The sequence below is a fragment of the Symphalangus syndactylus genome, chromosome X (genome assembly GCF_028878055.3).
Source record: "Symphalangus syndactylus isolate Jambi chromosome X, NHGRI_mSymSyn1-v2.1_pri, whole genome shotgun sequence".
Taxonomy (NCBI): domain Eukaryota; kingdom Metazoa; phylum Chordata; class Mammalia; order Primates; family Hylobatidae; genus Symphalangus; species Symphalangus syndactylus.
The window spans coordinates 96,552,243-96,569,712 of NC_072447.2; positions in this window are offsets into that span (position 1 = coordinate 96,552,243).

The following is a 17,470-nucleotide window of genomic DNA, read 5'->3' on the forward strand; positions in this document are numbered from 1 at the left end:
TGGCCACTTCAGTCTTAGGACTCACCTGAGATTTAAAGTCTTTATGGCCTAGACCTAGACTGCCTTTCAAGTTTACTTAGAGACTGAGAGCACTTTGCCCTTCATGGTGAGGTTTGCAGACACTCAGGTTCAGATCACTGAGGTTGGTGATTCCCATCTGGCTAGGGCTGGTTTAAATGCTTCCTGTGTGGGTGGTCATCAGCTAAGTTTGGTCTGATTTTCCCTTCTGTTCTAACAGAACAGTACTGTGTTCAGTGCCTCACAATTGCTGTGTTCTTCTTCCCCCAGCACCCGGAGAAGCTCTCTGCACCATGCCCCCAAGCCTGGGGTGGAGGAGGGGTGGCACCGGCGATTCTGGACGGTTTTTTCTATCACTTCAGTGCCTCTTCCAGCAATATGAATTTAATACCAGATACCTAATTTTTGGTTCTTATACAGATTTTTCTTTTGTTAACTTGGTGTCTTTGCTGGGGCAATGATTAGTGGAGCTTTCTATTCTGTCATCTTGCTTTGCCTCTCTCTCTTTTTTTTTTCTTTTAGAAACAGGTAAATACAACTGTTTAAGCATTATCATTAATATATAATGTTAAATTTTAAAATATATTATTTTTGTTTTACTGCTTTGCTGGAGCAATGGAGCCAATGGAGAGAAAGATAACAAAATTTGTTTCTTAAAAACACATAAAAAGCCATTTCTCCCAATGTAAGAGACACTAATATGTATTCACCAAACCCATTACTTTCTCCTAATCACACAGTTCTACTACATTTTTCAGGCTTCCTTGCTTAAGTGAGATTTTGTGTCTGATTTCTGAACAATAGAATTTAAGAGGAAGTGTTGGGCAATACTTCCAAGGTTATCCCATAAAAAAATTTCTGCTGGGATTTCCCATGCTGCTGTCAACAATGACTTCAGTAGTTATATGTTCAACATAGAGGAGCCACAAAATGAAAGGAGCCTGGGTTACTGAATCACCACTTGGATGAGAGCTCCCAGCTAATTGGTAACCTATGTTTTTCACTTTATATAAATGTTAAACCACTCATATTTGAGGATTTATTTGTTACAATAGCTACTATAACTTTACTTAACAGAAATTCGTTCTTTGAAACAAAAAATACCTGCCATAGCAGAAACCTAAAATACATGTGTAAGTTTAATGGTCATGCAGTGAGCAGAAAGGTAACTGATTTGGAGGCTGAAAATATGAAGGCCCATGATATGCAGTGGCAAAACATTTATTAAAACTCTTGCCTGCTATAACTTGGAAGGAAAACCATATGCCCACTGAATATGCAGCTCCAAAGAGTCAGGGTCAGGGTAATAGTATGTCCTGTTCTGACTTTCTGCATTGAGAAAGTATTCAAAGAGATTAATTGGAAAAAAATTTGGCTAGTTTGCAAGCAAAAATGAACCTGTCTACTTCTAGATCTGCATAAAGCAAAATTCTGGAAGTTCTTTCTATGCCATGAAAGATGTATTAGAAAGACTTTGGCGTGTCCATCAATTTACAAAAGTCAGAAGAAAACTGGTCTCAGAGTCTAATTTTATTAATAAAAATAAATAATTATAATTGACAACGATGTACTGTGACCAGTAGTGGATTACAACTGAAGACTTAATCTCTAAATTTAAGAAAGTTAAAATCCATTTGAGTAGGGAAAAAAAAAATAGAAGCACAATTTAAAAGTAACTACAAACAAGTTAGTTCGATCTAGATAATTATATATTACAGTGCAAGTGGGTCCTTTAAGTGATGGTTAGGGATGAGCAAATTAATAAATTATGTGGTTTTTAGGGTATTAAGAAACAAAAAGCAATAAATCAATAATTACAGGATTAATGTAAGTTGTATACTACACACTGAGAGATTCAGGGAAAGGGCATGTAAAACAAGAGATAAATTTATCCCAGAAGTGGCTTTTAATCCAGGTGTTTAAGAAGATGTGAGTAGAGTGGCCGAACGGGCTGACTAGAAGCAGCTAAATGGCATGGCTGTCATGGAGAGGAATGGAAGGGGTCAGTAAATACAACACCTTCAATTGAAACATTCAGGTACTTACATTGGGTCTAATCTTGGAAACAACTTGACTCATGGAGACAGAGAAAAGCAAGGCAGGACACCGGCTCACGCAGGAGCAACACAGAGCCAAGGGAAGCTCCACTGCACAGAGAAGCAGTGAGTGAATGTGCCACCCCAGGAACCCATGCTGCTCCCACAGATTTTTGAAACCCTCGGGTCAGGAGGATCCCTCATGAACCTGCTCCACTAAGATATGTGTCAGGAGCTATGTGGAGTCTCAGCAGAGCAGCCGCTCAAGCATACGCAGGGACCCAGGAGCTTTAGATACTCCAGCTTTTCGGGCAACCCAGCAAAAGTAGCTGCAACTCCAGCAAAGTGGGTGGTTAGACTCCTGTACATACCACTAGGAAAGATGTTGAATCCAGAGGGCCGAGCAATAATGGCTTACAGGCCCCGCTTCCACAGCTCCTCACAGGATAAGACCCACTGGCTTGGAATTCCAGCCAGCACAAGTAGCAGCATTGCGCCTCCCTGGGTTCGAGCTCCCAGAGAGAGGGGTGGGCTGTCACTTTTGTTGTTTTGATGACTGGCTGTTCCAGTCTTTGGGCTTTGGAAAGCCCAAGCTGACCAGGGGTGGAAGCAGTACCCCAGCACAGCACAGCTTCCCTACAAAAATATGTCCAGTCTGCTTTTTGAGTGGGTCCCCAATCCCATTCCTCATCACTGGGTAAAGTATCCCAGTCAGGGTCTCCGGCTACTCCTACTGGTGTTCTCCAGCTGATAGAGGTTTCAGGCCTCCTTGGAACGGAGCTCCCAGGGAAAGGGGTGGGCCGCCATCTTTGCTATTTGGGCTAGTTATTCCAGCCTTCAGGTTTCAGAGTATCCAAGGTGACCAGGGACTGAAATGGACATCCAGCACAGCACAGCTGCTCTACAAAAACTTGGCCAGACTACTTTTATATGGGGGTCCTCAATCCCGTTTCTCCTGACTGGGTGAGACCTTCCAACTTTGGTCTTCAGCCACCTCTTACAGGTGCATTTGGGTGAGCAACAGGCCTGTACCTCCCTGGGACAGAGGTCCTAGAGGGAGGAGCAGACTGCCATCTTTGTTGCTTTGCAAGCCTTCACTGGTGATACCTCCAGATACTGGAAAATCTGAGGCAACTAAGCACTGGAGCAGACCCCCAGCATTCTGCAACAGCCCTACAGAAAGTTGGCCAGACTGTTACATGGGTACTTGTTCCCATATCTCCTCACCAGTCAGGTCCTCTAGCTGCCCCTCACCAGAGCTATTCAGCCAGTATCAACTCAGCAACTCCCTGGACAGAGCCTCCAGGGGCAACTGAAAGCCTCTTTGCCACTGCATCTAACATGAAACCATCCTTGCTACCCTCTCACTAACAAAGGAGCAAGCACCCTTTGTGCCTCATTCACACTTCCAACAAGCTGCAGTCAACCCAACAAAAGGAGGCCAGTACATCTCCCATGGGTCCGCCACACATCTCATTGCTTACTGCCGGAAAGGGAGCCCCTGGTTTAGGCCCATAGCACAGACCCTCCATTCTGAGCTGATTGCACTGAGCAATTACTGAACAGCATCTCTCTGGGGTGGGGCCCCCAGGAGATAAGTAACGTGGTGGAGCAGCAAGCCAGATGATATGGAGCCCAGAGGGTTTGGTGCAGGTGTGTCTGTAGCCAACCCTCTAGACTTAACTTGCTCCCATAAGAGACTTTATCCCCAGGGGAATTATCAGACCTGATTTCTGCAGGGTGGTCTTGCACATCAGATAGGGCTAGTCCAACCTGAACACTCCTTGGTCTGCTGGCCTCTTCTGGGACGCCAGCCTGGCCATACCTGCTTACAGGGCAGTCTCACATGCCCCAGGGGCCCACACCATAGCTTTTCAGACAGTGGACAGTGTGTGACCAATGGAGGGCTCCAGCAAGGCAGCCCCTATGTCCACGCACCAGCTGGCACATTCCCTTCCCATACTGCAGCTTCCTCTGAGCCCACGGAAACTCCCCATATTACTTTGCTGGTGCATGTCTGCACAGGCATGCTTTGCCTTACTTGCCCTGCAACCACACGGGAGTACAGTGTGTCCTCTGACCCCTGCTCATCGCCATTGCAGACAGAGCTTTGACAGGTATAGAACCAGCAAGCCCCACCATGCCCACACCCTGCTTTTGCACTAATGCTGTATGGAGAACAAGAGATCCTTCTGCATCCTAAGCAATCACTCCTGCTTGCAGGACAGAGAGAAGGCACCCAGATCTGCACTGGCCAGCACCCCACCCCAAACCAACACCACCACCACCTTCAGTTCAACAGTGCACACAACCTCCAGCAGAGTCCTCCTGCTCCCTACCAACTGCCTTGCTTCCACCACTGTGGCGAACACTCACAGGGAGGCAGGCACCACTGCATTCACTAGCACTTGGATGTAGCTGCAGCACCTCATTTCCCACCCCAAGCACAGTGGACTCCAAACCTTAAGGGGTCAGAGAACAAAGTGGGGGTTCAATAAAAGTCTCTCAGAGTTAGAGCACATAGTCCAGGAGTTGGGAGCTGAACACTGGCCTGTGAAAATTGTCCAGAAATGAAGCCAGTTAGCTGAATCCACCTTAAATCACAATCAAATGCTCAAGGTCATCAAACAGAATAAAAGGAAAAAAAAAGTCCATCCAAAGGTCAGCAACCTCAAAGATTGAAGGGACATTAGACCACAAAGATGAGGAAGAATCAGCATCAGAATGCTGAAAATTCAAAAAGCGAGAGTACCTTCTTTCCTTCAAATATCTGCATCACCTCTCTAGCAAGGTCAGTGACCGACAGAGGCTGAGATGACTGAAATGACAGAAGTAGAATTCAAAATATGGAGAGAAATGAAGTTCACTGAGCTACAGGAGTACATTGTAACCCAACACAAGGAAGCTAAAAATCATGATAAAGTATTGCAGGAGCTGAGAGACAAAATAACCAGTATAGAGAACATAACTGACCTGATAGAGCTGAAAATTACACTACAAGAATTTAATAATGTCAGCCGGGCGCGGTGGCTCACGCCTGTAATCCCAGCACTTTGGGAGGCTGAGGCGGGCGGATCACGAGGTCAGGAGATCGAGACCATCCTGGCTAACATGGTGAAACCTCATCTCTACTAAAAATACAAAAAATAAATTAGCCGGGCATGGTGGCGGGTGCCTGTAGTCCCAGCTACTTGGGAGGCTGAGGCAGGAGAATGGCGTGAACCCGGGAGGTGGAGCTTGCAGTGAGCCAAGATCGCGCCACTGCACTCCAGGCTGGGTGACAGAGCGAGACTCCGTCTCAAAAAAAAAAAAAAAAAAAAAAAAAAGAATTTAATAATGCAATCACAAGTGTTAATACCAGAATAGAACAAGCAGAGGAAAGAATTTCAGAGCTTGAAGACTGCCTTTCTGAAATAAGACAGTCAGAAAAGAATAGAGAAAAAAGCATGGTGGCTGGCACCTGTAATCCCAGTACTCTGGGAGGCCAAGGCAGGTGGATCTTTTGAAGCCAGGAGTTTGAGATCAGCCTGGCCAACATGGCGAGACCCTATCTATACTAAAAATACAAAAATTAGCCAGGCGTGGTGGTGCATGCCTGTAATCCCAGGTACTTGGAAGGCTGAGGAATGAGAATTGCTGGAACTCAGGAGGCAGAGGTTGCTGTGAGCTGTGAAGCACCACTGCACTCTAGCCTGGGTGATAGAGTGACATTCTGTCTCAAAAAAAAAAAAAAAAAGGAAAAGAAAAGAGAAAAAGAAAAAAAAGAAATTCCAACCAAAATTTTATATCTGGTAAAACTAAGCTTTATAAGTGAAGAAGAAATATCCTTTTCAGAAAAACAAATGCTGAAGTAATTTGTTACCACCAGACTTGCCTTACAAGAAGTCCTAAAGGAAACACCAAATATGGAAAGGAAAGACCATCATCAGCCACTACAACACCACACTAAACTATGCAGACCAGTGACACTATAAAGCATCCACATAAATAAGTCTGCAAAACATCAGGATGACAGGATCACATCCAAACGTATCAATACTAACCTAAAATATAAATGGACTAAATGCTACACCTAAAAGACACAGAGTGGCAATACGAATTAAAAAAAAAAAAAGATACATTGATATGGCCTTTTCAAGAGACCCATCTCACATTCAATGACACCCATAGTCTCAAAATAAAGGGATGGAGAAGAATCTACCAAGTAAATAGAAACAGCAAAAAGCAGAGGTTGCAATCCTAGTTTCTGACAAAATAGACTTTAAATCAACAATGATCAAAGAAGACAAAGAGGGCATTATGTAATGGTAAAGGGTTCAATTCAACAAGAAAACATTAACTACTCTAAATATATATGCACACAACACAGGAGTACCAAGATTTATAAAGCAAGTTCTTGGAGACTTTAAAAGAGATTTAAGGCTCCCACACAATAATAGTGGGTGACTTGAACGCCCCACAGGCAATATTAGATAGATCATTGAGACAGAAAATTAACAAAGATATTCAAAGCCTGAACTCAGAACTGGATCAAATGGACCTGATAGATATACATATACAACTCTCCATCCCAAAACAACTGAGCCCCCTAAGTAGCTGGGATTACATACTTCTCATCACCACATGATATGTACTCTAAAATAGATCACATAATCAGAAGTAAAACACTCCTCAGCAAATGCAAAAACACTGAAATTATAATAAACAGTTTCTTGGACCTCATTGCAATCAAATTCAAAATCAAGACTAAGAAATTCACAAAAATGACCCATAGAATTACCTGGAAGTTGAATAACATGCTCCTGAATGACTTTTGGGTAAAATAAAATTAAGGCAGAAATCAAGAAGTTCGGCCAGGCGCGGTGGCTCATGCCTGTAATCCCAGCACTTTGGGACGCAAAGACGGGCAGATCACCTGAGGTCAGGAGTTTGAGACCAGTCTGCCCAAAATGGTGAAATCCTGTCTCTACTAAAAATACAAAATTAGCTGAGCATGTTGGCACGTGCCTGTAGTCCCAGCTACCCGGGAGGCTGAGGCAGGAGAATCACTGGAATCCAGGAGGCAGAGGTTGCAGTGAGCGAAGTTCGCATCACTGCACTCCAGCCTGGGTGACAGAGAGAAACTTCAAAAAAAAAAAAAATCAAGAAGTTATTTGAAACTAATGAGAACAAAGATATAACATTCCAGGATCTCTAGGACACACATAAGGCAGTGTTGAGAGTGAAATTTATAGCACTAAATGCCCACATCAAAAAGTTATAAAGATCTCAGATTGACAACCTAAGTTCACAACTAAAATAACTAGAGAACTGAGAGTAAACAAACCCAAAAGCTAGCAAAAGACAAGAAATAGCTGGCCGGGCGCGGTGGCTCACGCCTGTAATCCCAGCACTTTGGGAGGCCGAGGCAGGTGGATCACGAGATCAGGAGATCGAGACCATCCTGGCTAACACGGTGAAACCCCGTCTCTACTAAAAATACAAAAAATTAGCCGGGCGAGGTGGCGGGCGCTTGTAATCCCAGCTATGCGGGAGGCTGAGGCAGGAGAATGGGGTGAACCCCAGCGGGCGGAGCCTGCAGTAAGCCGAGATCGCTCCACTGCACTCCAGCCTGGGTGACAATGAGACTCCGTCTCAAAAAAAAAAAAAAAAAAAAAAAAAAAAAAAAAAAAAAAAAAAAAAAAAAAAACAAAACAGAGAAGAAATAACCAAGATCAGAGCTGAGCTAAAAGGAATAGAGATATACACACAAAAAAATTCAAAAGATCAAACAAATCCAAAAGCTGCTTTTTTGAAAAAAAAATAAAATAGATCACTAGCTAGACTAATAAAGGAGAAAAGAGAGAACATTCAAATGAACACAATAAGAAATGACAAGGGAGATATTACCACTGACCCCACAGGAATAAAAACAACCATAAGATAATATTATGAAAACCTCTATGCACGAAAACTAGAAAATCTAGAAGAAATGGATAAATTCCTGTACACACACAACCTCCCAAGACTGAACCAGGAAGAAAGTTAATCCCTGAACAGACAAATGAAGAGCTCTGAAATTGAGGCAGTAATAAATAGCCTACCTCCCTCCAAAAGCCCGTGACTAGATGGATTCACAGTTGAATTCTATCAGATGTAAAAACAAGAGCTGGTACCACTGCTACTGAAACTATTCCAAAAAACTGTGGAGAAGGAATTCCTTCCAACCTCATTCTATGAGGCCAACATCATCCTGACATCAAAACCTGTTAGAAATACAACAAAAAAAGAAAACCTCAGGTCAATAGCCTTGATGAACATTAATGCAAAAATCCTCGATCAAATACTGGTAAACTTAATCCAGTAGCACATCAGAAAGCTTATCCAACATGATTAAGGAGGCTTTATCCTTGGGTTGCAAGGGTGGTTCAATATAGGCAAACCAATGAATGTGATTCATTACATAAACAGAACTAAAGACAAAAACCACAATACTATCTCAATAGATGTGGAAAAGTCCTTTGATAAAATTAAACATTGCTTCATGTTAAAAATTCTCAATAAACTAGGTATTGAAGGAAAACATCTCAAAATAATGAGAGCCACCTATGACAAACCCATAGCCAACATCTTACTGAATGGGCAAAAGCTGGAAGCATTCCCCTTGAAACCGGGCACAAGAAAAGGATGCCCTTTCTCACCACTCCAATTCAACATGGTATTAGAATTTCTGGCCAGGGCAATCAGGCAAGAGAAAGAAATACATGGAATCCGAATAGGAAGAGAAGAAGTCAACCTATCCCTCTTTGCAGATGACATAATCCTATATCTAGAAAACCTTATAGTCTCAGCCTAGAAGCTTCTTAAGCTGATAAGCAATTTCCCCAAAGTCTCAGGATATAAAGTGAATGTGCAGGCCAGGCAAGGTGGCTCAGGCATGTAATCCCAGAATTTTGGGAGGTCAAGACAGAAGGACTGTTTGAGCCTAGGAGTTCAAGACCAGTGTGGGCAACATGGCAAGACTCTGTGTCTACAAAAAAATAACAAAAAATGGTGGTGTGCACCTATAGTCCCAGCTACTCGGGAGGCTGAGGCGGTGGGATCCCAGGAGATGGAGGTTGCAGTGAACCAAGATCTCATCACTGCGCTCCAGCCTGGGCCAAGGGGTGAGACACTGTCTCAAAAACAAAAATCCATGTGCAAAAATTACTAGCATTTTTATACACCAACAACAGTAAAGCTGAGAGCCAAATTAGGAATGAATTCCCATTCACAATTATGACAAAAAGAATAAAATACCTAGGAATACAGCAGACCAGGGAGGTGAAAGATCTCTACAAGGAGAACTACATACCACTGCTCAAAGAAATCAGAGATGACACAAATGAAGAAACCATCCATGCTCATGGATAGAATCAGTATCATTAAAATGGACATACTGCCAAAAGCAATGTATAGATTTAATGGTATACCTATTCAACTACCATGGACATTATTCACAGAGCTAAAAAAAAATTTTAATTCATATGGAACCAATAAAGAGGCTGAATAGCCATGGCAATCCTAAGCAAAAGGCAAAGCTGAAGGCATCATGCTACCCGACTTCAAACTATGCTACAGGGCTACAGTAACCAAAACAGCACGGTACCAGTACAAAAGCAGACACATAGACAACTGGATCAGAATAAAGTCTCCAGAAATAAGACCACACATCTATAGCTATCTGATCTCTGACAACCTGACCAAAAAAAGCAATGGGGAAAAAATTCCCTATTCAATAAGTGGTGCTGGCATAACTGGCTAGCCATATGCAGAAAATTAAAAAGGGACCTCTTCTTTAGACCTTATACAAAAATTAACTCAAGATGGATTAAAGACTCAAATGTAAAACCCAAAAATATAAAAACCCTAGAAGACAACCTTGGTAATACCATTCAGGACATAGGCACAGGCAAATGTTTCCTGATGAAGACCTCAAAAGCAATCCCAACAAAAGCAAAAATTGACAAATGGGATCTACTTAAACTAAAGAGCTGCACAGCAAAAGAAACTATCATGAGTGAACAGACAACCTACACAATGGGAGAAAATTTTTGCAAACTGTGCATCCAACAAAGGTCTAATATCCAGCATCTATAAGGAACTTAAACAAATTTACAAGAAAAAAACTAACAACCCCATTAAAAATGGGCAAAGGATATGAGCACTTTTCAAAAGAAGACATACATGTGGTCAAGAATCATATAAAAAAGCTCAACATCACTATAAATAGAGAAATTCAAATCAAAACCACAGTGAAATATCGTCTCACACCTGTCAGAATGGCTACTACTAAAAAGTTGAAAAATAAGTGCTGGCGAGGTTGTGGAGAAAAAGGCACACTTATACACTGTTGGTGGGAGTGTAAATTAGTTCAACCATTGTGGAAGACAATGTGGCAATTCCTCAAAGACCTAAAGACAGAAATACTATTCAACACAGCAATGCCATTACTGTGTATATATGCAAAGGAATATAAGTCATTCTATTATAAAGACAAATGCACACACATGTTCACTGCAACAGTATTCACAATAGCAAAGACATGGAATCAACCTAAATGCCCATCAGTGATAGACTGGATAAAGAAAACGTGGTACATATTAACACCATGGAATACTATGCAGCCATTGAAAGGGATGAGATTATGTTTTTTTTGTTTGTTTGTTTGGCAGCAACATGGATGGAGCTGGAGGCCATTATCTTTAGCAAAGTAACACAGGTACATAAAACCAAACACCACGTGTTCTCACTTGTAAGTGGGACTTAAGTGATGAGAACACATGGACACATAGAAGAGAACAACAAACATTGGAGCCTATTGGAGGGTGGAGGGTGGAGGGTGGGAGGTGGGAGAGGATCAGGAAAAATAACTAATAGGTACTAGGCTTAATACCTGCGTGATAGCTGGGTGCGGTGGCTTACACCTGTAATCCCAGCACTTTGGGAGGCTGGGGTGGGTGGATCACCTGAGGTCAGGGGTTCGAGATCAGCCTGGCCAACATAGTGAAACCCCGTCTCTAATAAAAATACAAAAAATTAGCTGGGCGTGGTGGTGGGTGCCTGTAATCCCAGCTACTAGGGAGGCTGAGGCAGGAGAATAGCTTGAACCCGGGAGGTGAAGGTTGCAGTGAGCTGAGATCGCACCATTGCACTCCAGCCTGGGCAACAACAGTGAAACTCCATGTCAAAAAAAAAAGAATACCTGGGTGATAAAATAATCTGTACAACATACCCCCATGACAAAAGTTTACCTATGTAACAAACCTGTGCATGTACCCCTGAACTTAAAAGTAAAAAAAGAAGAGAAAAAGATAAAAAAGTTATTTGCATGACTTGGTGAAAAAGAAAAATATCTGGGAAGCATTTTGTCTTCATGTTTGTAAACAAGTTTAAAACTTGTTACATCTTAATAGAGTCAAGTTGAGACATGCAAGTCCATTTGCTTAATATTAGTGCATTGACCTAGGGACAGATAACTAAAAAATAGTTAATGTTTGACTGTACTCATATACTGCCACTGCTTTGCAGTGGGACAAATTTGTGAAATAGAAACACAGATGGGTGCCTAAAGCCTGACAATCTAGAATTACCATTCAAAAGTACTTTAAAACCATCCTAGACAAGACTGTCTCATGTAAAAGAAACAAAGATGGGTGAATTCTACTTCTGAAATAATTTTTTTGTTCTGTCCTCTCCTCTTCCATCTCATGGCCCTTGCATCAATGACAGGTGTCTATTACACAGTGCCAGCAGCCTCCTAAACCAGTTATTCAGCCTACCTCTATGACCTCCCAGCCCTCACCTCCTTTGTGCGTCCCCCCAACTCAGTGCCAGCAAAGAAACCTTTCTATAACTCAGATGCTTATGTCAGGCCTCTGCCTAAAATTACTCATTGACAGAGGCCTAATACCCATAGAAGAAATTATAAAATACTTAGAGTGATATGCAAAATCACTTAGAGTGACAGAGAAGTCCCTAACTTCTAGTTTTCTCTCATACCACTTTTTCTCATGAATCCTATACTGAACTGTTAGCTGTTGCCTAACACCATTTTTTTTTTTATATCTCTGCACTTTCATGTACATTATTCTGCCTGTCTAGAATGATCTTCCCTTCATTCCATAGTTACCAGCTACCCTTGTTTTGTGGCTTAATCATTACCTTTCATATGAAGGTATACCCAGATGCTGCCTTTATATAAACAGAAATACAGATGAGATGTCTGTGCTCTCTGAGCTGTCTGTATATTGATTTTATCACATTGCATTTCAATTGTCGAACCGCAGTTCACAGCAACTCAGAGTAGGTGCACAATCAATAATTTAAAATAAAATTCAGAATACGGATATGATGCAAGTAAACAGAAAACTAACATGGAACAATGAAACGATGATGAACATAGGCTCAAGGCAGAGTCTGTTTTCCCTCTTTTATACTCCTATAAAAGGAGAAGGATTCCAATTTTGATAACATGACTGTAATTAGTTAACAAAAGGATACAGGGAACAGTGTAGCCTATTACAATAGAAAAATGCATGCCCTAAAATTAAGGCATCTCAAAGTACATGTCTTTTTATTAGATAATTTGTTGGTTTACAATTTAAACTTTAGTGGTTTTAAAATGTAAACCACTAGAAAAATCTTCTTGTGGTTTTATCAAATATTTAAAGGTGAAGAAAAATAATTTGTAAAATGGTTAAGAGTTAAATTAGACAAGAATGATCCAGTTGCTTTCACTATTTAATAACATTCACTGTCTATGTACGTGCTTTTTAATGTTTTTTTTTCTCCCACATTAATCAAATGCTAGGATACAGGGCATATCGAGGCCATAGCCTACCTAAGCACTAAATGCCATTCACACGCTATTCACTTGTTTTATTTTATTTCATTTTTGAGACGGAGTCTCCTTCTGTCGCCCAGGCTGGGATGCCGTAACAGAATCTCGGCTCACTGCGACCTCCACCTCCAGGGCTCAAGAGATTCTCCTGCTTCAGACTCCCTAGTAGCTGGGATTACAGGCATGTGCCATTCCCAGCTAATTTGCTATTCACCTTTTGATTCCAGAGAATCAAAGGTGTCCTGTTGAGCAGTCTTGTGTGAATGAGAATCAGGTCTTGAATACATTGCTCACAAAATCCATGCCAAACTAATCTCTCAGTGGCTTCCAGTGATCACAAAGGTCTTTTACACAAATCTCTGCAATGCTTGACTGACCTCATTGGCCTCCTGCACCTCAGTAAATGGATCCATAGGGGCATTTGCCTTGTATTTAAGGAAAGAAAGAACCTTTCTGAATTTGGACTAAATGCCATAAAATCTCTGTCATGTACAAATGCAATAATTATTGCAGCTGGGCCTATGGGCCACTTCTTATTAAGAAAAAATCATTTACTTGCAAGAGTTCTAAAAACTCAAAGCATTTAGATCGTTCGTACTGCCACATTTCTATTATTAATCATCCACTATAAAACCTGCTGAAAGAAGCATATCCAGTGTTTTCTTTTCAGTTATCTAAAGTAATGATAATATTTGTACATTCTAGACATTGAGATACAGTAATTTTATACATTCTAAGTTTTTAACAACACGTTTCAAAGGTGTATATGAGAAGCAAATATATTGGAAATTAAGGAAACTGTAGTTAATCACATCTCAATCATTTTACCACTATTTCTTTTAAATAAATATGTATATAAAGAAGTTAGTACAAGTTACTATTTCAGAAAAAAAGAAGAAATATAAGATATTTCTTTGGATGTTATTTCTAACTTTATCTTATGATTTTCTTGAGTTTAACGTTTTAAATTATTATGCATTTATATATTTCCTGATCTATTCAGTTTCTACATATTTGCTGCCTTAAAAACCTGAGCTAGAAGTGACATTTAATATTAACTTTATTCTATTTAGTGTTTTTATTTTCAATTTTCATGATCTGCATTCAAAGGAGAGAAGAAAAAGGGAGGCTGCATGTAAATGACAAAATATGAATTCTTAAGTTTGAGTCATCCTTTATGACATTAACAATGAAATGAAGAAGATATCATTAATCAATGGGCTAGAAGTGAAAAGTTCAAGAGTTTTCTTTTCCACTTTGCCTCCAACCGATTTTGTGCCTTAATAGCCACATCAGCAAAAACAGCATTATTGGCTTCTCATTTCCCTGGATTGTGGTAAAATTTAAATTGCTGATGGCTAGCCTGTGACATTCATAATTTGTACCAGGTAAAAGGGAAAGGGCCAAGGACTGTATGGATAAGAATGTCTAGTTTTAAATCAAAATACATTTGAAATAATCAGAGAAAAGAGTAAGAAAACAAGATATTAAAAAGCAGAAAGTATTCATGAATTAACCCTCCAATTACGTGCTGGAGTGAATACTATCTCTACTGTTGCCTGAGGATATTCAATGTTTGGAAAGCTATAGCTGATATTTTGGCACAGGACTATGAATGGCTTGCTATATAATCAGGGACGAAGTCTATAAGATTATAAAGATTTGCACTGATCTATCTTGAAACATATATATTTATATATGTAATGTTCCTTCAATAACTACAAGGCTCCAATTACACACAGAGGTGAGTTTTGACGACACAAATATGATGAAAGAAAATATTTTGAGAATAAAATTACTAGGGTCCAATATCTATATATAGGGTGATAGACAATCATTTTTTACTATCTTTAAAATAAATTATATTCTGACAGCAGTAAAATATTCTTCTTTCTAGAAACAGATGATTTTCAGTTCTAGTATTTAGATTATTTGTCTTTACTGTATCTAAAAATCTTCAGGTGGTATTTTTTTTCAGAGATCTTTTCAGACTTTAATGCCCACAGGGAGAAAAAGAACACACTGCTTTGGGCTTCTTTCCTATTTCTTGTTTTTCATTAAGTATGAGTTGTAAGTGAGCAAGAAACCCTATTATATCTGAGTCAGTGTCAGTGATCACATAATTATTTGCCTGATTACTTTTCAATTTTATGTTTTTAAGCATTTGCTTCCTCAGAGGTCTTCACTTTGCTTTGTCTAAGATTTGGAAATGAAAAAAAAACCATGTTTTCCTATTTCATAAATTTAAAAAAATCCTATGTGTATATCATAAATTGGAAAGAAATCCAAGTTACCACTTTATCCTGTGTCCTAATGATAATACTCTAATCTTTATACTAAATTTGACCTCTAAGAAGGAGACTAAAAAAGAATATTGTGGGCAGCCTTTGTGATCTAAATCATTCCAAATTACTTAGTTATAACAAAATCATATATCAGGCTTTACTTTAGTAAATGAAATATTCCCATTATCAGACAACATCATAGCTATAGGCTTTAAAAAAATTAGAGTGAAATTTCTGCTGTAATTAGCATTTTATAAAATTAGAAATACAATGCTTCAGTTGCCGAAATGATCTTCAACGTTCTTGTTCTGTTAAAATCTTTCTCTCATAAATTTCTAGAGAGCATATATGAGAAAAGAAAGAATGTGGCAAAATAATATCTGGATTGCATTAAAGTGAATTATAGTGGATTCAATTTCATTGTAGCTCTCTTTCCAATCCAGTCTTACATTACATGACCTAACATAAATTTCGTGGTTTTAAAAGTTGTTAGCTTACAAGATTCACAGCAAACACAGGCAGAAATTTCTGTTCTGGAAAAAGGATAAATTCACAAAGTAGATTAGTTACAGTAAAATTTAGTTTTTAAAATAAATTACCAAATGCCATTTCTATCTCTGATAGAATGTGTCTGTGATTATACCACTTAACTAATTGTTTCATAGTAAAATAGATTTCATTTGAAAGTTGTGGTAAGATACAATTATAGAATAATTGGCAATTATGTGATGCTTTAAAGCACCTGTGAACAAAAAAAAGAATAAATGAGATTAGATATTCAAATCTTTTCAAGCATGGATAATTTTCCCATTATCCAGGGTTTATTTTTAAAGAGGTGTCTACTCAATAACCCATTTTTCTAAATGCTTATAGCCACAGATAAAGAAAAATCATTTGTATCTTATTTAGACCAGAATTTTGTCCCTAAAGATATTTATGAGAAAATGAGGTAAATAAGAGTAATCAACATACACCAAAACACTGTATGATATATAGTTAAGTTTCCATGTTACAAAACACATTGTTTACAGTACTATGTTAAAGTTCCCAGGTCAACATAAAATAGAATCTCAACCAACATAACCATGTGTTTATGGGGCAAAATACAAATAAACAAAACTTTATGAAATCTACTGGGCTATTCAGTACATTTAAGGTACACCAAAAGAATCATTTGTTCCAACATTTTTAAGTATCTGGTAGTGGAAGGTACGAGAAAGTTAATGAAGTGGACCTACAATGTCTGATAAGTCATTTATGAAGAGAAAATGCATTAACACATAAGTGATAGCAACATAGGAGCTGTGCAGAATTTAAATAAACACATGTGAAAGCACATCTGAAAAAGGAAATACAGTATCATAAAATTCCATGTGTTCAGAAAGCATGCAGCTCAGACTTAGGCCTGTCTATGCTAAGACAAGCAAAATTCCAACATAAGGGTTTACTGTTAAGGCAAGGTTAACACAACACAAATCATGATACATAGACATTATTTATGATCTACAGTGAAGAGGACACGATGGAGTCTAAATTATGAGGGCAAACAAATCAAAATTATTATAGAGACCATGTGCTTATTTTTTAACCTAAGGTTATTCTTAAATTATACGGTGATCATGTGGAGGGCAAAGGACAGCAAAACAATAGGTGTTTTCATTCTGTGCCTTTCTCCAAAGTTCTATAACCTGGTAGAAATAGAAACAAGGATTGCTACTTCAGACCCTCACTTTCTCCAAGTTCTCTATCAAATATATGAACCCCGAAATGTGTAATTGTTGTTATTTTTAAGACTACATGTTTCTTCTGTAGGGATCATTTATTTATAGCAAACTAAGATTTTTTATTTCTATGTTAAGAATTTCCTTATAAGATTTGTATTTGGTAACAATGAAAGATTCTGCCTTGTCTATAGAAAAGATTTCCATAATATTCTGCAGCTGATTTTAAAGATGGAACAGCCCAGTAAACAATGGGCAATATATTTGTTTATTTGGCATTCAATAAGACATGAATATCCTTACATGAATAAATCACTCCAAATATTCTTTACAAGAAATCTATCACCAAATATGGGCCCCTCTCAATATATTCTAGTGGTATCTTGAAAAAATATTAACAACATTGAAGTTTGAAGTTATGCTCCTGGAAAACACAGATAAATTCCACCTCCACACCTCCCGACCACCATCAACTTTTCGTGTTCTTGGAAATGACTTACCATAAAGAAACGCCCTTCTCCATGTGACTTGGATAAGACTAGCAGATGA